Consider the following 24,065-nt stretch of genomic DNA (forward strand, 5'->3'; position numbering starts at 1 on the left):
ATTAACTCTTCTTTAAATGTTTGGTGGAATTCTCCTGGGAAGCCATCTGGCCCTGGACTTTTGTTTGTTGAGAGATTTTCTTATTACTGATTCAACTTCTTTGTTGATTATGCAGCTATTCAAATTTTCTATTTCTTCCTGTTTCAGTTTTGGTAGTTTATATGTTTCTAGGAATTTATCCATTTCTTCCGGATTGCCCAATTTGTTGGCATACAATTTTTCATAATATTCTCTTATAATTATTTGTATTTCTGTGGTGTTGGTTGTGATCTCTTCTCTCTCGTTTGTGATCTTATTTATTTAGATCCTTTCTCTTTTTGATGAATATGGCTATGGATTTATTAATTTTATTAATTTTTTCAAAGAACCAGATCCCAGTTTTATTGATTTGTTCTACTGGGTTTTTTGTTTGTTTGTGTCTGTATCCTTTATTTATTTCTGCTCTAATCATTATTATTTCCCTTTTTCTATTGACTCTAGGCTTCATTTGCTATTCCTTTTCTAGCTCCTTTAAATTTAAGGTTAGGTTGTATACTCGAGATTTTTCTTGCTTCTTGAGTAAGGCCTGTATTGCTATGAATTTCCCTCTTATGACCACTTTTGCTATATCCCAAAGGTTTGAGCATTTTGGATTAATTTTCATTTTTTTCCATGATTTGTTTTTTTTTTTTACTTTTTTTTTAAATTTCCTGATCAACCTATTCATTCTTTTTTTAAGATTTTTTTATTTATTTGAGAGCAAGAGAGAGAGCATAAGCAGGAGGGGCAGAGGGAGAAGGAGAAGCAGGCTCCCCGCTGAAGAGGGAGCCTAACACAGGACTCGATCCCAGGATCCTGAGATCATGACCTGAGCTGAAGTCAGATGCTTAACTGACTAAGCCACCCAGCCCACTCCTTATTCGTTCTTTAGTAGTATGTTCTCTAACCTCATGTATGATCTTCACAAATTTTTTCTTGTGGTTGACTCCATGTTTCATAGCATTGTGCTTAGAAAATATGCATGGTATGATCTCAATCTTTTTGTACTTATTGAGATGTGACTTTCATCTCATTTCAGTATGTGATTTATTCTGGAGAATTTCCCATGTGCACTTGAAAAGGGTGTGCAATCTGCTGCTTTAGGATGAAATGTTCTGAATATATCTGTGTAGTCCATCTGGTCCAGTGTATCATTCAAAGCCATTGTTTCTTTGTTGATTTTCTGCTTAGATGATCTGTCCATTGCTGTGAGTGGGGTGTTAAAGTCCCCTACTATTATTGAATTATTATCAATGAGTTCCTTTATGTTTGTTATTGTTTTACATATTTGGCTGCTCCCAAGTTAGGTACATAAATATTTCAATTGTTAGATCTTCTTGTTGGAAAGTCTTATTATGATATAGTGTCCTTCTTCATCTCTTGTTACAGTCTTTGGTTTAAAATCTAGTTCAAAAAAAATAAATAAATAAAATAAAATCTAGTTCATCTGATATATGTATGGCTATTCTGGCTTTCTTTTGACATCTATTAGTATGATAGATGGTCCTCCATCCTCTCACTTTCAATCTACAGGTGTCTTTAGGTCTAAAATGAGTCTCTTGTAGGCACAGACAGTGACTTTCTGTCCAACATTTATAACATGTCTTCTAGGGTTTGTCACCAAGATTCAATAGCCATAGGGACTGGAGGAGCATAAATATTTAACAGTGGGATCTCATGGTGGGAAAAGGGCAGGGAAAAGACCTTGGTTTATAGTATTTATCAATTTCTGTGGTATAAATACTCTCCTGAGGTCATTTCAAGCTACCAACATGGCATTGCTGAAAGCCAGGTTGAAAGAGACAGGAGCATGGTCAGCTCTGGTGAGCCCCATCAGCCATTCAGCTGCTAGGGAAGCACCAGTGTGAATCATAGGAGCAGCTTTCCTTCCCAGTCAAAGACCACGACACCAAACCCCAAGAAGAAACAGGACCGGGATCCCTGGGTGGCGCATCAGTTTAACGCCTGCCTTTGGCCCAGGGCACGATCCTGGAGACCCGGGATCAAGTCCCACATCGGGCTCCCGGTGCATGGAGCCTGCTTCTCCCTCTGCCTGTGTCTCTGCCTCTCTCTCTGTGTGTGTGACTATCATAAATAAATAAAAATTTTAAAAAAAATTCTAAGAAACAGGACCAAAACATTTCCAAACTACAGGCCAAAGTTTATTTGTTCAATTGACAATATTTCCTCAAAGGAACTAAAATTATGGAGAAATATTAAGGGAAAATAAAATATCCTTCTGACATTCGGCAACATGTACAGTTAACAAATGTAGGACATTTTTCTGTCCAGAAACTGACAGAAAAAATATTACTGGGCAACCTCCAGCAACCATCATTTTTTTAAAAGATTTTTTATTTATGTATTCATGAGAGACAGAGAGAGAGACAGGCAGAGACACAGGCAGAGGGAGAAGCAGGCTCCATGCAGGGAGCCCGACACGAGACTCGATCCCGGGTCTCCAGGATCAGGCCCCGGGCTGAAGGTGGCACTAAACCGCTGAGCCACCCGGGCTGCCCAGCCATCATTTTTTTAATAGAATTTTTGTTTGGTTTGTTCAGGTTTGGTTTAAAATAACTTCAAACAGTGTTATAGCACATGAAGTCAGAAAAGAAGGAGAACTTACTGGAAATACCCCAATCTAAGTGAGGCCAGTGTGGAAGGATCCTCTACCTTATGTGTGTAGTTTTGCTTGAGGAATGAAGGGTCATCAGAAGCTTTGGGAAAGACCACCTGGAGTGAGCAAACACAAACACCCACCTTCCTGAGAAACTGCCAAGTCCTTCTGCAAGGACAGTTCTGTGCCATTATTCTGCAAAATCCTCATCAAACAACTTCTTTCCATTCCTCTGCTTTAGCTCAGTTGCTTGCCTCTCTCATTTTTATTAGGTTTTCTGAATGCAAACCTGAGATGACTCCCAATGCAAACAGAGAAGCTTCTGTTACAGTCCATTTGAAAAACTGCCCACTGGAATAGAGAAAGAGAAAACACATTTTCGTATTTATCCAAAAGCAATGGAGCCTCAAACAATAAGTTAAGATTATAATATTCTTGAGGGAGACAAAATTCTCAATTCCAATATAAACTGTACAATTGGTTATCTCTATACCATTAAGGAAGTGTCCCAGCCGAATGAACTAAATACACTCCGGATGACCAAGATCCTTTACAGAATAGCAATCAGATCAAAGGCAAAAGAGATAAAAATAGAACACCTCCCCCTGACAGCAACCCCAAGCAGAAAGCTATAAACCTATTAGGAGTGTGGGTTTAACATCTCATCCTCAGGAGTTTATTAATGAAGCCGTGTGACTATGAGAGCCTGGATTTATGAGGCTTCATGACTCCTACCTAGCCACCGAGACTCAGAAAGGTGAACCTTCAGCCACATTATCACTGCAGGTGTGTGCAAGAGTAAGGACCAAACCCTTGTCCTCCTGGCTTCACGATAAATCTCCTCCTACCAAAGTAGGAGGGTGTGGGGAGGCCACATAACTAAGGCATTCTTTCCACAGCACCTCTTTAAAAAATAAAATTCCCCTTGTGTCTTTGAAAGATACGAGCATTCCATTTTGTGCCCTCTCTAGAAACTTATATGTTGAGTGAACTGCGGTGCACCTGTTCTTTGGGGTAACTGGGAGAAGAGAGGTAGAGGAAGATGCTTCCTTGTGTTCACTAGAAGGCTGAGGCATAAGGGTCCCGGAGTTGACTCTTTCTTCTAACATCTCAGAGTCTGAGATCCTAGGCAAGTTACTTAACCTCTCTGAATCTCAGTCATCCTCATCTAAAAAATGGGGATGGTAATAATAAGAATCATTGCATGTAATAGGCATCACCCCGTTAAAAGTGTTTAGTGAGATAAACCAGGCACGCAATAAAGACTTGGAGGTTGTTGTCAGCTATCATTTCTGCTTTTTGTTGATCCTAAAATGCACATTTCCCCACATTTTAACATTTCTTCAGTTCATCTGGCAGTCTACAGCATCCTAGCATTGTGTCAAATTTTAATGGCACATCTTACAATCAATGGAGTCTTGCTTTGATGAAATATGGCGTTGTAATTATCAGTACTGTTATCACCAGAGATTTGACCATAAAATAATAATGAGACTGCTTCCATGAGCTGTGGACAATAAGCAGCCTTATTATTTTATAATAGCACGGCAGATTTCCCAGCTAGAAGACTCTCCTGGGGGCCGCTGTACAATAGCTAAGATGGATGAATGTTGCCTTCTAGCAGTAACAGACTTTCAATAGATCTGTCTGACTTTAAGCAAGCCCAAGATATGAAAATCCACATTTCCATTGAAAAACTAATTAGAAGGTAATACTGTAAAATAGAAGTATACTAAAAGCGCCCATTTGGGCAGTGTTTCTCAGCCTTTTTTTCCCAAACCCCCAATGAGCCTTTTAAGACTTTTTTTTTTTTTGAGAGGGAGAGAGAGAGAGAGAGAGAATGAGAGAACAAGCCAAGGGAGAAGCACACTCCCCACTGAGCAGGCAACCCACAGCGGGACTCAATCCCAGGACCCTGAGATCATAACCTGACCCAAAAGCAGACATTTAACTGACTGAGGTACCCCTTTTAAGTCATATTAAGACATTTTTGTCCATATATTTCCCCCAGTGAAATTTTAATGTTAAGGACACACTGTATATCTATGTATGACTTATATATATATCCATGCTTTACACATAAAAAGCTATATAAACAATGTATAAAGGAATATGATTTTTATGCTCTCTTGAGTACAATATTGCCCCTTTGAGAATGCATGCTTTAGAGACAGATCTTAAAGGACATTTGAAATTCCATATGATGGGAAATTTTTACTCACACTCAATGTTTCAATGATATGTCAGCTACAGAAAAGAAGAAACACAAGGTAGCCTGTTTGATAAAATGTCCACAGGGGAGTGTCTGGAGTGTCTACTCCATCTTCATTACAGGCCAATGTCTCTCTAGATGTTTTTCAGACCTTGTTACCCAAGCAACACACCAGGCAGGTGGCACACATATGAGCCATATTGACTTGATAATTGAAGAAAACTTGCCTCCAAGTTAAGTAGATTTTTTTTAAATGTGAGTGAGTGTTTATCTTTCCCATGACTAATAGGCATGGATGGTAAGTAGTTGGTTCAAATAACAGTTACTGGAATTATTTCTACAATAGCTCTCAGTATTTTTTTTTCCTATCCCACATTGTATTTCCCTAGTAGCTGAAATCAGCACGCTGGTCAATAATTTTCCTGGATATCTTCTACAGGTTAGCCCCAAGGGCAGGATTCTCTGCATTGCCAATCGCCTTGCCCCTGGGCCGGCTGAAGTTTCCTGAACCCCAGAAGAAGGACACCTGATGTGGCACCAAATAACTACTTTCTGCTTCCCATTTCCTGCTTCCCACTGCCTGTTTCCCACTTCCTGCTTCCTGCCTCCCATTTCCTGCTTCCTGTTTTAGTTTTGGCCCAAAGTCTAAAGCAGCAAGAGTGATGGACTCCTGGCACCTCTGCCTCAGAGTAGATGGGAAACTCAGCAGAGGCTTGGACAGAAGTTGGACAGGTTCACAGAAAATGAGCTCTGCAGAGCTGGAAATCTTTACCCAGAGGGAGGGGAAAATAGAGGCTAAAGGAAGGTTAGTAAGGGGAGCTCCAGGTTCTGTGATGACAACAAAGTGAGGGAGCCCATGGGGGAAAGCCAGCAAGGAAGCAGCCAGCTCACAGGACAGAACTCAAGGAAACAGTGGACTCTAGTTCTAGGCCACAGCAGAGGGAGCCCAGCTGCCTAGCCCAGCTTGGGGACACATGTGCCAAAGCCTGGAAGCAGCAGCAATGGACCACAAGTGATCCTGACCCCCATCCAGGGGCCACTCAGGAATAGGCTGGGAGGTTTTTTGAGGACTGCTCCAACCCAGGGTGAGATTTCAGAGGGACCTGAGGCTGGGCTCTGAGCAGCACCCACACCCTCACGCCACTGCCCAGGAGATAGGTTGTTCAGTCTGCTAATGCCTGTTTAAAGAGGCCAAGGCCAAAAAAAAAAAAAAAAAAAAAAAAATAAAATAAAATAAAATAAAGAGGCCAAGGCCTTCAACTCCACAAATGAGATTGTTTGCCTAAAATATGGAAGGAAGGAAGGAAGGAAGGAAGGAAGGAAGGAAGGAAGGAAGGAAGGAAGGAAGGAAGGAAGGAAGGAAATGGAAGGAAGAAGGAGAAGAACCTGTAAGATTTTCCCCCTTAGTTAGAGCTCCATGCTCAATATGAATAGAGTTGGGGTATTCAGTGTGACCATCAGCCCCTTCTCACCGAGCCTCAGGAAAACAAGGACCTGGTAAGAGCCATCTCTCCTCCCAGAGTCTAGGATCCTCTTGCCCCTTAGGACCACAGTGTTTGTTCTGCTACGGATCCCATCCCTGGCTGCCTCTAAGCCTCTCTCAGGGCTCCTCTCTCCCCATGCAATGGCCTGTTGGAGCCCCTGATCAGTGAGCCAGCTTGGGGGCCCCAGGAATGAGAACTGTAGAGGCTCCAGGAAAATGCATCGTCTTCATTTCTGGATATAGAGTCCTAGGCCTAGTACCCTTGACCCCAATTTTTCCATCTGACCATAAACCATTGATGGCACTCTCTTCTTATTTGGATAAGTGGAGGAGACCAGGGATGAGGAGGGCTGGCAGGGGAAAAGAGGGCCTCGCTAAGGAGATGAAGGGCAGAGCGACAAGAAAAAAGACATGCTCTTTAGGTGAACACCAAATGGGCACAGAGTTCTGGCCTACACTATGTGCTTAGCCAGTATTCTGACCCTCTTCACAGAAAGGACAAGCCAGTGTGTTATCGGCTTGATGAGACACTGTGTACAAGTAGCTGGGAGATTTTCATTCACTGTGAGCATGATAAGCCAATGTGTGAAGCAGGACTATGTCCAAACCCAGTTCCAGTCTACACTCTTGAAGGTGCTCATCAGCAAACTGAAGAGGTCCAAGGAGACACAACCACCATGGTCAGAGGACTCAGGGTGTGTCACCCAGGAAAGAACAAGGGTGTATACCCGGAAAAAGGCAATACTTAAAAGGTTCTAGAAACCTACAAGCTTCTGACAAAGAGGAAGAACACAGTCACTCAGCTCCCCAAAACGGGCAAAGAAATTAGACCAAGAGCATAGGGAAGCAAATACTAGCTAAAAGCAAAGGGATTTGTGCAACAGACGTCTGACAACTACTATATAGCAGGAAAAAAGCATGGTGTTTGGACTCATTCCTCCTCTGCCATGTACTCGTGGTGAGGCCTTGAGCAAGGTAGCTAGTTTCTGTAAGCCTCGGTTTTATTGTCTCCAAATTGAGAGACATAACAATGTCTTCAAAGTTTGCTGTGAAGGTTAAAATTAAATAGTACATATAAAACAGCACAGACAGTAAAGTACCCCAAAACATTAGCTCTGATCATTTTAGCATCCTGGAGTGCTTACGACATAGTCATCTATTATGTAAAGGGGTGCTGTTATGAGTCAAGTTGCGTCTCCTTGAAAAGGCATGTTGGAGCCTCCACTATCTCAGGGTAGGACTTTATTTGGAGACAGGGTCTTTACAGAAGTAATCCAGTTAAACTAAGGTCATAAGGGTGGGCCCCAATCCAATAAAACTTATTGGACATGGACACACATTAATGGAAGATGGGCATGCAGAGACGCAGGGAGAAGATGGCCTTTGACCTGCCAAGAAGAGCAGCCTGGAGTAGACTCTCCCTTCCAGCCACAGAAGGGACCGACCCTGCTGACAGCTTAATCTTGGACTTCTTGTCTCCAAAACTGGGAGACAATAAATTTCCATGGTTTAAGTCTGTGGTTCTTTGTTATGGGGCCCCAGCAAACTGAAACAGGTCCCCACTCATCAAACGTGGGGTTTAAGGGTGGACATGACTGGATTACCATCTAATAAGTACAGACTCCTGGGCCCCCCCCCCAACCAGATACTCTGATTCAATTCAGTCAAGCCAGGACCTCAAATCTGTATTTTGCAAAACAGCCCCCAAGGTGCAGCAAGTGGATGCTTGTTTAGAGCCTCTGGCTGGACAAGCTTCAAAGTATTCTTCAGCTCTGTTTGCCATCCACATGAAGCAAAACATAAGAAGGAAAGATGTGCATGCGCAGATGTGTATCCATGCCTGCGTCGTTCTAAGCATATGTCCATATTCAGAAAGGATCCTCCTTTCAAGAGTCCTCAAATGTAAATGGGAAAAGGTAAAGAATACAAGTCGAATTGATTTGCCTTTGCCCAAATTGGCTTCCACCCAGACCTAAGTGGCCCCGGCAGTCATCCTGCCCCCACTGCCCTCATGACTCCAGCTGACAGCCTCCGAGCAACCCCCGGAGCAGCTGTCACCCGAGCGGCTGCAGAGGCCCCAGGGCAGCAGGCCGAGAGGAGCAGCTGGGGGCTCTCCTCGAAGGCTCCCCCGCCAGAGCTCTGGGGCTTCTGGGGGGCTCCGGAGCACCAGGGCTGCCCCACAGCGCGCATATAGATCAAAGTACAGATTCTTACCAAGTCCAGACTTATACTTGTGATATGCCATAGTCCAATTTATAGAGAACCAGCAGCTCAATACAAAGTGAGCATTTTCTGGCATTGGGTTTTATGTAAATATTGGCCAGATTTGATATCTTGATATCATTTTCCCACATGAGCTATGGTATCAGGTCTGTGCATAAAAATAGGTGGAGGGTAGCCCAGGTGGCTCAGTGGTTTAGCACCACCTTCAGCCCAGGGCCTGATCCTGGAGACCCTGGATCGAGGCCCACGTCTGGCTCCCTGCATGGAGCCTGCTTCTCCCTCTGCCTGTGTCTCTGCCTCTCTCTCTCTCTCTCTCTCTCTCTCTCTGTTTCTCTTATGAATAAATAAATAAAATCTTAAAAAAAAAATAGGTGGAGATCCACCTGCCACGTCCAGCCCAGCCCCAGAGCTGTAGGCTAACCTATGTGAGGACACAGGCTAATATGCGGGGACATCTGAGCTCGTGTAAGATAACAGTACTCTTGGAAAGAGCACGAATTTACCTGTTGTACTGTACGGCTGGAGGTTTTTCTGGGATGTGTCCTGCATGACCCACCACCCCCACCAGCATGTATGCAGGCAGCCTAAAGAATGTTGTTTGTGAGATTCGCACTGCATAAGTGACCTTGGGAGCCGGTTAATTGACGTTAGCTGATCTCCAGGTCAGATTTGGCCCTTCTGGTCTGGACTCCAAGAGCTGTAAATCTCACCTCAATCCCCTCGGGCCCCAGGCTGGGTTGGCATCTCAGGGTGGAATCCGGGAGGAGAGGCAAAGATGGAAAGACATGATAACATAGAAACGGAGCTCGCTCCAAACTGCACGTAGGCAAACAGGTTAACTTCAGACTCTCATTTGCCCTATTAAAAAAGATCCATATGGAGATGGTCAGTTGGAAGGGCCACCTGAGGGGAGGGCACTCCCCCCAGACCTCTTAATGGAGACTCCAGCTGGCCTGTCTCCACAGGGTTGCCCCAGCTGATGAGGTTGGATGCCATCAGCACCTGGTCTGCTGGAATGCAGGCTTATTCTCCTTTACTGCTTGCCCTCATCTATGTGGAAAAGATTTCCCTTTTCTTCTGCTTCTAGATTAGATTTTTATAATATCAATAAAGTGTTTTCCCCCTTCAAAACTGTATGACTGCCATGAATCTTTTCTTCTGTGTAATATCATCTAATTTCTTTTTTTTTTTTTTTTTTAGAGATTTTAGTTATTTATTCATGAGAGACAGGGAGAGAGGCAGAGACACAGGCAGAGGGAGAAGCAGGCTCCCTGCAGGGAGTCTGATGCAGGGCTCGATCCCAGGACCCCGGGATCATGCCCTGAGCTGGAGGCAGATGCTCAACCACTGAGCCACTCAAGTGCCCCAATATCTTCTAATTTCATTTAACTTAAATAAAGCAGACTGAAAAAGTTTTATCAGCCTGAAAGTTATATCATCCCCTAATTCAGCTCTGGTTTTTTTCCCCTGTATAATAGTTACCTATAGCTGCATAACAAATTACCTCCAAATTTAGTGGCTTAAAGAAAAAAACATTTATTATCTCACCAACTCTGTGGGTAGGAATCCAAGGTGGCTCAGCTTAGTGTCTGAGGCTCAGAGTCTCTCAGGAGGTTACAGAAAAACTGTTGGACAGGGCTGGGTCTCATCTGAGGTGGGGGCCATAAATTAGCTTCCAGTTCACTCATGTGGTTGTTGACAGGGCCCAGTCTTTTGCCCATGGAGCTCCTCACAGGACTGCTTCACAGGCTGGCTTTCTCAAGGTAACTAAACTAGGGAAGCAAGAAAGAGAGACAGGAGTCATGGTTTTTTTATGACTTAATCTCAGGAACAACATCCTTCACTTCCACCATACTCCATCCAGTAGAAGCCAGTCATTAGATCCAGCCCACAGTCAAGGAAAGTGTCTTATACGAGGACATGATAGCAAGGAAGAGGGGATGGGGACCCAATTCTGACTCAAAGAAGAATTTCAACACAGCCCCTTGGATACCTTCTTCCTACATTCTACTGGTAAACTGTTCTTTACAGCTCATTTCATCATATCACAGAGAGGAAAGATGGTGCTCCCTGGAAGGATCTACCTATGTCATGTTTCTATACACATACAAAATAAAGTCTTAAAAATAAATAACGGAAAATCCTAAAGTGCTCCATTATCAAAATATTTACAAAGCAGCAAATCTCTCTGCTTTGACTTCTTTTTCCTGCACTCTATAGGATTGACAAATTTACTGCAAGGATCAAACAGTAAATATTTTGGGCTTAGAAGGCCTTATGACCTCTGTCACAACTACTCAACCTTGCCTTCGTAGCACAAAGCATATTGGGCAATATGTAAGTAAACAGGCATGGCTGTGTTCCAATAAAACTTTATTTATACAACAGACATCAGGCAAAATTTTACTCACAGCTTGTAGTTCGACAACTGTGCAGTAGGAAATAGCCTGTATTCTATTCGAGAATAAAATAGAAATTATCAATAAAAATACAGTAGAACTATCATGTTACTATTTCTGATAAACGCATTTAGGTGACACATGTATAAAATGCTTCATCATAAACATATGCAAATAATATTGAGTCCATAGGGACAGTCACTATCCAAGTAGAGAACATATGACCTGTGAACTCTCCTGTCATCTAGAATATTAGAAGCTGTGCAACTGTTGAGTCAATGGGGTGACAGTGGAAGGCCTGAAAGGAACTGAAATGTTTCTTTTGCCATCCTTATGATGAACTTCCACCTAATCACCTAGGATAGCACTTCCATTCATTTCCTTTGTTTAATGACACAACAAAAGAACATTGGGCTGACCGTGAAAATCCCATCTGTTGGGAGGATAGAGATAATGAAAATGAAAGGAAAAGCTCATAAAAATAATTTCTGAACCTGAAGTGAAGGTAGAAGAAGAGCCTTCCTCATGACCATTTTTCAAGTCTGAGCATCTGGAAGCCAGAGCCAGACCAGCCATAATTCAAGGGAGTTGGATGAAATTTTTTCTCCCATAACTGATCCAAGTTCCTGGAGAAATTCCAATGGGCTTAGCACTCCCAGCGCTTACCTTCTATTTCATTGTTGTCACTGCATTTCAGAAATCCCAATCATCTAAACTCGATGTGTCCCAGGTTCAGAGTTTTGTCCTCCTCAGAGGAAGGCAAGAGTGGGCAAGAGTCAGCAGCACCACCAGGTATTCCAGGAAGAAGGGCAGCCATCTGCACACCCTTCTTATGCCTTGTACAGCAGTCTGTAAGTCCAACTCATCCGTGGCCCCCTGGGACGGTATGGAGAGTTGTTTGACATCACCATGCACTGCTATGTATAATTATATGGCATCCTCTCCTCACAGTGATGAAAAATTAATTTAAAGAGATTTAATTTTAAAAGGAACATTGATGTGATGTTCATAAATCAATGAGCTAAATATTAGGTCTCCCAAGTGTTATAAAATCAGTTAATGCTCCTTTGTGCAGTGAATATCACTCTTAATCATCAATGCCATTAGATATGACTTCTCTTAAAATGCCTCAGCCAATGCATCTCAACATGCAATGCTCACTTTCTAAGCAATCGCATGAAAAAATAAAGAGAGATCAGGAATTTGAAAACTACTGCTGGGCTTCCCTAACATTATAGGGGAAAATTATATGTTCAGTGATTCTCAACCTTTAGCTCAAATCAGAATCCCCTGGAAGGCTCATGAAAGCACAGGTTGCTGGGCCCCACCCAAGTTTCCAATTGAGTAGATTTAGGGTGGGGTGAGAACTTGCGCTTCTTCACAGGGTTTTAGGTGATGCAGATGCTTCTGGAACGGGGACCACAGGTGGGGAACGACTCCTCTAGAGAAAGAGTCTGCCAGCTTTCTGAAAGGGCTAAATAATAAATATTTAGGCTTTGCAGACCAGACTATATCTGTTGCAGCTACTCAACTCTGCCACTGTAGCAGGAAAACAGCCATAGACAATACACAGATGAATGCAGGTAGTTTGTTTCAGTAAAACTTTATTTACAAAAACAAATGGTGGGCTGGAGTTGGTCTGTTGGCCACAGTTTGCCCATCCCTGCTCCAGAGTGTGAAGGACTCCCACCACCAGACCTGCCCTAGCTCCCAAGGCATAAGCAATGCCTGAAAGAGATAAAGGGCATACCAAGACACTCTCTCCCCGTCCCATGTTTCTTCCTAAAGGATCTTACCTGCAGAGGAACAGAGAACCAGGAATGACATGACACCTGAATTTTTGTCTTTTAAAATGTGTTCCAAGGAACTCTATGAACTATTTGTTCAGAAACAACCAAGGATATTAACATGGCAAAACTTCAGAAACAGGCATTGTTCAGCATTTCAGTCTGTTTTAGAGGAGAATATTGGAAGCCAACATCTGTTGCTTATCACTATGCACCATTTCAGTCTCCAATAGACTACAAATGTAAGCTCTAAGAAAGCTGAGACCTTATCTTCAATTTCTAGAAAAGTGCCTGGCCTCGGGTAGGCTCTCAAAAATATTTGTTGAATGAAATAAATCCTATGAAATCAATAAACCCCTTCTTAGTCCTGAGATTTCTAAATCAACCCTCAGAGCCTGGTAGCCAACTGTGCCTCCCTCCTCCTGCCCTGACACCCCTGGAATGCTAGGAACAGGACAGGAACTCCAGGAGGGATATGTCTCCCAGGATCACCACATAAGTAGATGATAAGGACAGGGCTCCTTTCTATCTCTCAGCTACTACAACAGACCCAGTTTGCTACCTAGAGTCTCAAGGAACCCTCGGTTCTCCCACCATCGCAATGAAAGTTGGAGAAGCTGTAAATAAACCCCAGGGAGTCTGGGATAAAAGCAGAGAGCCTCGGGAAGTGGATGGAGAGAGCCTGTAGTAAACATTGGGTCTGATGTGATGAGAGATATTTTAGTATCAGAAGTAAACAGCAAGGTGGAATAAGGGAAGGGGTGGCAGATGTAGAAGGAGAAAGGGATGGGGAACAAGACTTCCCACTGTGTAAAGGATCCACTAGAAGCACTACTTTTTTTTTATGTGCAATTTGTAAGTGTGCAAGAAGGAAACACTAGACCTCAAGGTCTGAGAATCTTCTGAAAAGCAAGAGAATTTATGTAAGATATATATTCTATATTGGTGAGTCAAACTGATACAAGGCCAGTGAGGTCATTTTGCATTACTACATTTTGCATACTATTAAGTCATTAATAGTAGTTAATACACTATTCTCAGCAAAGGGTAGGTTTAGAATCTGATGCAATTCTTGGTGTTACAGAAGGTATGGGATTAAAGGGCAACAGTCACAATGAATAAACAATGGATAACAGGAGTGTCCCTATCTCTTGACAGCAAATCCCAGAAAAACCTGTCAGAGAAGATCAGTAACATTTTATGACAGATAACAGGGCACAGCCAAACTTAATGTTACTTAAGGTCTTTCCAGTCTGAGTAGTCAATTAATAGGGCTCCTCATTTAGCTTGCTGGGCTGAAAATGTTCTATCCCCTTCACCTTATTTATCAACACCCAGAAAGGTCTTTTAAAACATAGACCTGAATTAAAGTAGTTTGAGACCTAAGGATGTTTCATATTCTCTGAATCAGATCTCAAATGGAGATGGAGAATGAAACAATTATAGCTGAGTTTATTAGCCAAGGTCCTCCAGAGAAATAGAACCAATAGTATGTCTCTCTGTCTCTCCATAGATAGATGATAGATGGACAATTAGATAGATGATAGATAGATGATAGATAGATAGATAGATAGATAGATAGATAGATAGATAGATACCAATGGAAACAGAAAGACAGTAGGTAAGACAGAAATTTATTTTAAGGAATATGACATGTAATTATGGGGGCTGGCAAGTCTAAAATCTGCTGGGTGGGCCAGCAGGCCAGAGACCCAGGAATGAGTTAGAGTTTGAGTTTGAAGGTAATCTGCCAGCAAAATTCTCTCTTCCTCCTGGAAGGTCAACCTTTTTTCCATTAAAGCCTTCCCATAGTTGGATGAGGCCCATCTACATCATGAAGGGTAATCTGCTCTACTCAGATTTTACGAGTTAAATGTTAGTCTCATCTAAAAAACACATTCAGAAAAACATCTAGAATCATGTTTGAGCAAACATCTGAACACTGTGGCCTCGCCAAGTCAACACATAAAATGCATCACCACACGATTTCATCCTCTGGCAGCATCCAGAACAGAACGTCTGGGAGTCTAGGGGTTTCCAGAGCTTCTCTGCTTTGCCTGCCTCCTGACGCCATTGGTGCCCTCTCCTTAATCCCACCAGCTCGGCTGCATCCTGCAGATGTGCCAATAAATATTCAGACTAGGTGTCTCTTTCTGAAAAGAATAAAAGAGAAGAGAGGAGGGGAGAACAGAGGGGAGGAAGGGAGAATAACATCCTTAGGAGAAGCAATGAATAGGCCAAACCCACCCAAGCCCAGTCCAACATGTTATTCTCTGCTATTTGTGGACTTGATGTCACATCAAGCCTCCACCTTTTCCATGGACCCTGCAAGGAATAGCCTAAGAGTAGCTTTTCTTTACTAAAACACTCTGTGGTCCTTTGTTAGGAAGACGAAGAGTCATGTTGTAAGTCTCAAGAGACTTACTGAAGCTTGTATATTTTCTTTTATCTTTTCCATGGCCAAAGGCAGTTTATTAATTTACATCAGTATAAAGCTCTGAATGGTGCTCCAGAGGATCCCTCCAAGTCTGAAGGACAAACCTGAGATTTGTTCTTTCCTGGATTAATTGCAACTACTTCACAAGCTCAGACCTTTTCCTAAAAATTGAGCAAGAACAGAGCTGACTTTTCTGCAAACCTAGTGAGAACCAAGATGCCTGCTGAAATCATTATTTACAGTCTCCTCTGGCCTGCAAAGTCACATACTGATACTTCAGCCCAAATGAAAGAATTAATCAATTTTGTTAAATCACTTCACTGAGAAGAAAGATGATTTAAAAAGAAACCCAGGTAATTTCAGCAGGGAAAATAGGCTTTAAGTTTAAGTTAGGGAAATTATCTGCCATCTTTAACCTCAGAATAGTGAGAGAGTGAGAGAGAATAAGACTCAATCCATCTCACCAGTGAGAGAAAAAGAGGGAAACAGAGAGAAAGAGAGAAGTGCCCAAAGGTATCGTCTAGAATCATGGCTTGTATCTGCTTATGGATACATGCTCATTCACTGAAGGTCATAATGCAAATAATTTGGCCCCCATTCATTCTGATTCCAAATAAAGAGCTGAAATTACCAATAAATTAACTTAAATCTATAAAATAACTATACTTAATATCCTTTCTATCTGCAAGGTAATCCAGGTTAACATAACCTACAATAAATCATAATATTGATAGAATGTGCCCTTGAAATTATGTGATGAAAATAGCACTTCACTTCTATGTCTTCCTTTTTTTAAAGATTTTATTTATTTATTCATGAGAGGCACAGAGAGAGAGGTAGAGACACAGGCAGAGGGAGAAGCAGGCTCCATGCAGGAAGCCCGATGTGGGACTCGATCCCAGGTCTCCAGGATCAGGCCCTGGCCTGAAGGCAGCACTAAACCGATGAGCCACCCGGGCTGCCCACTTCTATGTCTTCCTTCCACAAGCCCATAACCCCTATCTATCAATGAGGGAAACATTAGACAAACATAAACTGAGGGACATGTACTAAATAAAGTAGTTAAAAAGAATCCTTATCTATTTTTTGTCTGGAAGCCAGATGTCCTACATGGTGGACTCTAAATACTGACAGCATTATTGAGAAGTGATGACATGCTTTGTCCTTCTGATGCTGCTCTATTATTTAAGTTTTCTAAAGTCCATTTTATTTTTAAAATACGTTCATAAAAAGTGCTTCTTACATGAAAGTAGCCCAAACATCTACTGTGTAGTAGTCAAAACATCTGTGCCTATTGAGAGAAGGCATAATACACAGCTTTGGAAGGGATAGAAATGGCCAACAGCTTCTTTTCTGAGACCTTTTGCCTTCCCTCATTTAATCAGTGAATTGTTTTTTCTATTTGTGTAAGAAATGCCATTCGAATTTTGACAGGGATTGCACTGAATCTGTAGATAGCTTTGGGTGGTGGGGACATTTCAATTATATTAATTCTTCCAATCCATGAATATGGGCTATGATTTCATTTGTTTTTGCCTTTAATTTCTCTATCAAAGTCTTGTAGTTTTCATTGTACAGATCTTTTGCTTCTTTTGTTTGACTTATTCCTAAGTCTTTTATTGTTTCTGATGCTGTTGTGAATGGGATGGTTCATGATGGCATTGTGTTATGTGAGAAAAGTCAGACAGAGAAAGACAAGTACTGTATGATATCACTTCAATGTGGAATCCTAAAAGACAGAATCATAGAACCAAACAGTAGATTGATGGTTACTAAGAGCTGGGGGTTGGAGGAACTGGGGGGATGTTTAAGAGAATAAACTTGCAACTAGTAGAAAAGTAAGTTCTGGAGATCTAATGCATAACACAGTGATGACAGTCAATAATACCACACTCTAAATTTCAAAGTTGCAAAGAAACTAGGCCTTAATCGTTCCCACCACACAGAAAAATAACAATTATGTGAGCTGATAGAGATGTTAACTCATGCTAAGGCAGTAATCATTCTGCAATACATAAGGGCGTCAAATCAACATTGTACTCGTACAATGTTATATGCCTCCATTTTTTAAAAAGCTTGTAAAAACAGCTTTTTTGAAAATTGGCATCAGTAAGACTATCAAAACTCTCAGATTGTTCAAAACTGCTTTTTTGAAGGCAAGCAGCACAGCAGGAGGGCTTTGTCAATCTGGAAACAGCTGTGGTAAACGAAGGAAGCCCAGAAAGTGGAGGCTACAGCTGTCATCCAGGAAGACAACCCGACGGCACCCTCTCATCGGACCTGACTGGCCCATGGCCCAGCACCTGGGAATCAGCCCTGAAGAGGGAGCCCCTGAGTGTCCACCTGCTGACCTGGACCACCGCTGGGGGATGCCAGATGGCATTGCAGCCCAAGCCTATTGTAAGGCTGACATCCCCACTAATAACAGTGTGGTGGTTGTTTTTTGAACCCAAATTTTTAAAAATTCTTAATCTTAAATCATTATGTGTCTAAAGAATGATCTCAAAATAGCAGTCTTCAAAATGTGGTCGAGGGACTTCTGGGTTCCCTCTAGAGGGTCTGTGAGGTCAAAACTACTTTTCTTATGATACTTAAATGCTTTTTGCTTTTTTCCACTTTCATTCCCTCTTGAGTGTACAAGGGGGTGTTCCAGAGGCTGTAAGATGTGATACTGTAGGAGACGAACACAAGAAGCAGAGGTGAGAATCCCCTTATCTTCTCTTCAGCCAGACCTTAATCCAGAACCTCCTGGTCCTCCATCACCTTTCCATGCTCATGCCAGACTGGACAAATCACTGTTTTGGGCTCATGGACCCCTGCCTCCCCGCTCCAAGCTTCTCCTCTGCTATTTCTCCAGGTGCTATGTCCTCCTTCTGCCTCCCGTCGACCACAAGGGCATGCTGCTCCACCTGTAAAACTTGATTCCATGTCCCTTATCCCCTGAAACCCGTTCATTGTCACCATTCCTACCCATTCTCAAACCAGTGGGAACCTCTTATTGTGTCAGAATATCCATCATGTTCTGTCTTGTGTATTACATACAAGAGACACAATTGTCCTGTCTCGTACACACGTATCTTGAATATTCATCATGTTCCGTCGTGTTTACTTTCCTGTTTCTCTAAAATCTCTAACAAGTAGTGTGCTTTTGGAATTGTATTTCACTCCTTAAAGTTAACCAAGCATCCTCAATATGCCATCACATACACCTCTTGTAAACATTCTAGAGGGGTGCATTATGACTCCCATTTTTAAGGGGAGGAAGAGGATGGTACTTCCCCAATGTCACACACCCACGTGATCAGCCTGGGTCTCCAACCAGACCAGCACTCTCTCATTTGTAGATTCTCCTGCCCAGACTGATCCCACGTTGGGAAATGTGAGCACGGGCTCACGGCTGAAAGGCTGAAGGAGCCCTTCTACATCCTGTCTTTCACTTAAACCTTTTGAAAGTGACATATGCACCCCTGAAGAAAGTTTCAAATTTTTTTAATGGGAAAAGAGTAAAATAATGTCCTATAACCACCGAATCCTGGATAGATTAAAAAAAAAAAGCTAAGCAAAATATGTTGTTCTTCAATTTCAGAAAGCCTCCTTATTCTTGATGCCTTTGTCATGTTTATTTTTTATACTTATAGCAACTCATATACCCTTGTAAGAATTTTATATAAGGAGATAAATGCTAAGACTAATATTGAATAACTATTTGAATCCCTGAGCAAGATTTGTATTATCGCCTCCACTATGGAACTATAATTGAAGTATGTGGAAGCAGCTTTGCACAAGGTCAAATAACAACTCCGTGAAAGAGCCAGAAACAATACTATCCCTGCCCCCACCCCCATTTCTCTCTGCTGAAACACACTTTTCATAAACAACCTCCACAGCATTTGCAGTTTCGTGGAGGATCAGCGTTTGTGGCTGTAGCCCGCTCATCTTTTTTGCAGTTTCTATTTCTCACTTCCAAATACAGATAAGAAGAATGTGTTGCCAAGATTCAGGCTGGTTATTTTTTCCTCAAATATCCTTAGCTAAAGGGGAACTTCCTATGAGACTAAAATTGACCTCCGTGTCTTTATTAGCTGTTGAATTACTTTTGAAAAATGCCCTAAAGTGCTTCTCGATTACCCTGTGACTGACTGGCAGGTTGAAGCCCAGTAAAATCCCAAAGGATTCCGCGCACGCTCGTGTGTGTGTGTGTGTGTGTGTGTGTAGACATGCAATATTCTATTATTTTATTTGACTCTAGGACATGCACATTCTCTTCAAGTACTGTGCAAGTTTGTGTGGGTGTCACTTAAATTATCATTAAATTAATAGAATTTAAAACCTCTATAATATAAGAAGAAATATCTTGGATGTTACAAAGTCAAGAATGCTGCTCTTCCTTTCTGCACAATATCAAGAATGGAAGAGAAATTCTGTGGAGTGAGTCAGAATATAAAAATTCTCATCCGTCAGACAAACAGCACAAGAAGACAGAATGTATGGGCCAGTCTGGAATAAGGAAACAACGTTCATCAAACTGATTGAGAGGTGGAGCTATTTCAATACACCGTAGGACAATTCACGTATTTCCTGAGTGCTAATGAAAACTCCCTTCGCAGCAGGAGCACTACACTCTCCACTATGTTGTGGTTGACAGAGCAGGACGGTGGCAAGCACAGGGTTCTCTCAGGCCTTCCCATACCAGCCACCTGCCCATCCCTGTGCTTGGCCTTTCACGGGCTGGGTTTCTCCTTCAATGAGGACAGAGAAGCCCTTGGGTCTCAGGATCTTGTGGACAGTTAATGTGACGACGCAGAGGGACCCCACTTGCAGGCGGCACTTAATCCTGAACTCACATCGGCCCTGGCGGGGGTTAGTGGTCACATCTCTGATGTACCGTGTAGATAAGGAAACAGGCTGTTTCCTGTGAGTGTCGGTGATGTAGCTCACCGTACAACATACACACGTGGAGGAGGGAATCTGCACTTTCTCTCCCTTCTTCCAATACTTTTTCTGGTGCTTACAGCATTCACATTCAGAAGGTTCTTACATTCAGCACCATTTTTTCCAGCACCATTTGGGATTGGACAAGTCTACTTAGAGAAGAAGGAGAAACAGCTCACAAAAACTCTATTTAGAAGGCAGCCAACGGTGGGAGAAAAATGGAAAAATGGGCTGCAGAAAGCCAGCTTCTGGTCCCAGCATACACTCGAGAGTTGTGTCCCAATCCTTTCTTCTCCATTTTGCTTACTTTTCTTTTTCTTGGTTAAATAAATGAAAGTGACTTTCTCTCAGAATTATAGTGAGCTTCAAATAAGACTAGTCACTCAGCAATTCTAATAATATCTGGGAGTGCATGGCCACATGGAAACCTTCCAATAGGCGGTGCCTGGCATTTATTTTCAGCATCTGGGACTGATGAGGCTGGACACACCCTCGCATACACATACACACGCACATAAAACCACACGCACTCACACACATGCATACACAAACGTGCACAGTAGAAGTAAATGTTAGAAAGGGTAAGTGGTTATCTGCATTAATGGTACCTACATATTAGGTACATTTTCATTCTCTGTGTGGTCTTTACTTGCTGCTCTTCATTTTGGTAACAGTTCTGAGAAATTAAATGTATCCATCCATGCTCTGGAGTTATGGGGAAGAATATCCACTGAATGCTTTTTAATGCACCCACTTTGGTTTTGGATGCTGCACATGCAGTGGGCAAAATGAACAAGGTCTATCCCTTCGTGGGACTAACATTCAACCAATGTTATAGTCAGAGGAGACAGACAGTTAACATTCTGGAAGATGGATGAGGAATTTTGGATGAGGATGAAGTGCTGTGAACACAAAGGGTTAAGAGTCAAGTACCTGGGCTGGATTCTTCAGATCTGGTGGGCAAGTGAGGCCCTATGGAAAAGCTGATTCTGGATCAGAAGTTAGTCGTGCAGGAATCTGGGAGAGCTGGTTCCAGGTGGAGAGAACAGCTAATGGTAAAGCCCAAAGGAAAGAACTGGGGTTTGTCACACTACAGGAGTATCAGCAAGGCCAGAGTGGTCAGAGGGGCTATGAGAGGTGAACTTCTAGAGGCAGGCATGGCCCCCATCATGTAGGGCCTGCGAGGTCATGTGTGTTGGGGGTTGTATTTGGCTACATATAAAGACACCAACCCCGGGCACTTGATCTAATAGGGGTTTGTTTTCCACACAACAAGATAGTCTGGAAGTGGGGTCCATTGCTCTGCAGAGCCTCCATAGAACCTCAAATCCCACATGCCTCTGATCTTTATGCCACCCTTAACATATGGCATGCATACCTTTTATTGCCTCGTGGTTGCAATGATTGCTTTGCCTTCCACCTTCTGTCTGAATTCAAGGCAGCATGAATAATGAAGTCAACAAGAGGAAGGGAAGTCTTCATATCAAGCATGCAAAAAAAATTTTTTTAAGATTTGATTTATTTATTTAATTTGAGAGCAGGGAGGGAGGGCAGAGGGAGAGAGATAATCTCAACCAGGAGCCTGAAACGGGGTTCAATCCCATGACCCTGAGATCATGACGTGAGCCAAAATCAAGAGTCAGACACCCAACTAACTGAGCCACCCAGGCACCCCTCAATCATGCAAAATTTTGCCAGAAAGCTCCCAAGAAACTCTCACTTACATTCTAGTGGCAGAACCTGCCCCACCCTTGAGTGCAAGGGAGGCTGGGAAACACAGGTAGTCTTTCTCAAGCCAAGTTGTTTACACAACCACATCTTCTTCAGTAGCAATGCTATTGATTAGGCAGGTACCCCACACTGTAGTTTGGATGCTATTCTAGGTGAGAGGGTACTACAGGGTAGGTGGGTTAATCAGAATTCTGCTTTGAACATGTAAAACTAGACATGACTATTACACCACAGTGTTCCAATCAGTGTAGTCCCAGAATAGGCCTTAGGAAAAGATATGGATCCTCTGAGGCCTCAGGGCAGCACAGTGGGGCCACCAACGCCCTTGGGAAGCTTGACTCCCTCCTCAGAAGCCTCCTTCTTTTACCCTAGGACTCCCTAGGAATGCCACATGTCACAGGATAGAAAATATCATCACTCTTAACATGCAATTTTAGGTACCACTGAAGGCAAAAATGCTGCCAATTAAACTATAACAATGTTTTCTAACCTGGAAATTTTATTTTATACTTCTTAGAAATGGTTTAGACTTATTAAGACATGACTTTTTAACAATATATCACTCACGCACATACATAAAAAGGAAAATGTTCATACAATTAATTGGTTAGGTATCCTTAAAGGTTCTTTCCATTCAGAATCCAAATTAATAGTGTCTATAGATTTTCTCACTGTTCCATTAAGTGTGTTAGTGATGCAGCATCTCTAACCAAGAGTGCTCGGCTATTTATTTTGGATTTTCTTATAAGCTGCTGACACCTGTCTCCAAGTTTTGATGTGAAAGAATGTAAGGGAATGACAACTGTATCATGACCACCATCTGGCCAACAGCTATCTTGCTATTAATGCTGTTGAAAAATGGGGGAGAAAGCCCTGGATCAATGGGTAGAATGTGCATTTCTACGTGTGCTGTGCTGCAGAGTTGGGCAGTACTGCATTAGACATCTAGAGGTCAAGGAGGCAGTCTGAAGCTTAGTGGAGGGGCAGGGGTAGAGAAATGGGTTTGCAGATTTGGTATCCGTAAGCATATGGATGATAGTCATACCTATTGGCCTGCATGTGACCAGTGAAGCCAAGTCCAGATAGAGAAGAAGGCTGGTGTTGAGCCTCAGAATACTCAAATGTCTATAAATATAGAAGAGGAGCCAACTACACCTAGCAGAGTTAGCAGCCAAGCACCCAGCCAGAGCACCGAATGTCAAGGCAGTGCAGCTAAGGATGGGGATGGTCCGCTAGGTCAAGTGCTCCTGAAAGATCAAGTGAGATCAAAGTGGAAGAGTGACCCCTGGATTGGGCAGCATGGAGGTCGTAAGTAACCTTGGAAAAGAACCTTCCCCGTTTGGGGGCAGCCTCTGTGCTGCTGGAGAACCACTAGACGGGCTGGACTGGGCTGAGGGATAAGGCAGGGTGAGGTGTTCAACCTCCTAGATCACTTGCACCGTCAAAGGTCGATGCGCAGCCAAGCGACGCGGTACTACGTCCTTTACTGAAGGCCCCGGGCATCCGTGAACGCTGACTCGGCAAGGCGGGATGGGTGGTGCACGAGGGGGACACCTGCAATTGCAAAGCGCCTGAGAAGGCGGGAAGGCTGCGAACCAGGGCACGCGAGTGCAGCATCCTCTGTGGACAGCAGATCGTCGCCACAAGAAGACAGCACACGCGGCCGGGGCACAGACCAAGGGCCCAGGTCCCTGACCCCGCAGGGCTTTCTCGTGGGGGGCGGGGGCACTGCCATTTGCAGCGTCTTTAACAAATCCCTGCCATCCTCGGGCTCCTGGTCGGTCCCACCTGGGGTCTCACTTCCGCACGCGATTAGTCGCTCCAAGCGGGAGCCGCGGGAGGGCACGTGCCAGCCGGGCCGGTCCCCCCGGGGCGCGCCGCCGTCCCCGTCCACCTGACGGCCGAGCTGAGGGCTGAGCGCGGCCCGGCGGGCGCCACCCTCCGGCTGGGCCCTTCCAGCCCCCGCCCGCCGCGGCAGCAGCAGCGCCGCCTCCCCCCTCCTCCCGCACCCCCCGCCACGGCGTCCAACGTGGCGCTGCCGACTGCGCATGCTCAGCCCACGGCGCGCGCGGGGCCGGGGGCGGGGGCGGGGGGCGGGGCCGAGGGCGGGGCCGCGCAGTGACGACAGCGCGCAGCCGCGGGAGGCCAGGACGCGCCACGTCAGCGCGAGCGGCCGCGCCCCCTCCCGGCGGCCGCCGTCCCCGCCTCCCCGCGCGGCCCCGCCGC

General features: G+C 43.7%; 1 long non-coding RNA gene across 1 annotated transcript; it reads right to left on the reverse strand.

Moving 5' to 3' along the window:
• Positions 1-907: 907 nt before the first annotated feature.
• LOC140621902 (uncharacterized) lies at positions 908-15,061 on the reverse strand. Its single transcript, XR_012021633.1, has 3 exons — positions 10,102-15,061; positions 2,779-2,986; positions 908-1,422 (listed from the first exon to the last, which is right to left on the reverse strand). It is a non-coding gene; the product is annotated as an uncharacterized lncRNA (long non-coding RNA).
• Positions 15,062-24,065: the final 9,004 nt, after the last annotated feature.

The sequence above is a fragment of the Canis lupus genome, chromosome 31 (genome assembly GCF_048164855.1).
Source record: "Canis lupus baileyi chromosome 31, mCanLup2.hap1, whole genome shotgun sequence".
NCBI classification, from domain to species: domain Eukaryota; kingdom Metazoa; phylum Chordata; class Mammalia; order Carnivora; family Canidae; genus Canis; species Canis lupus.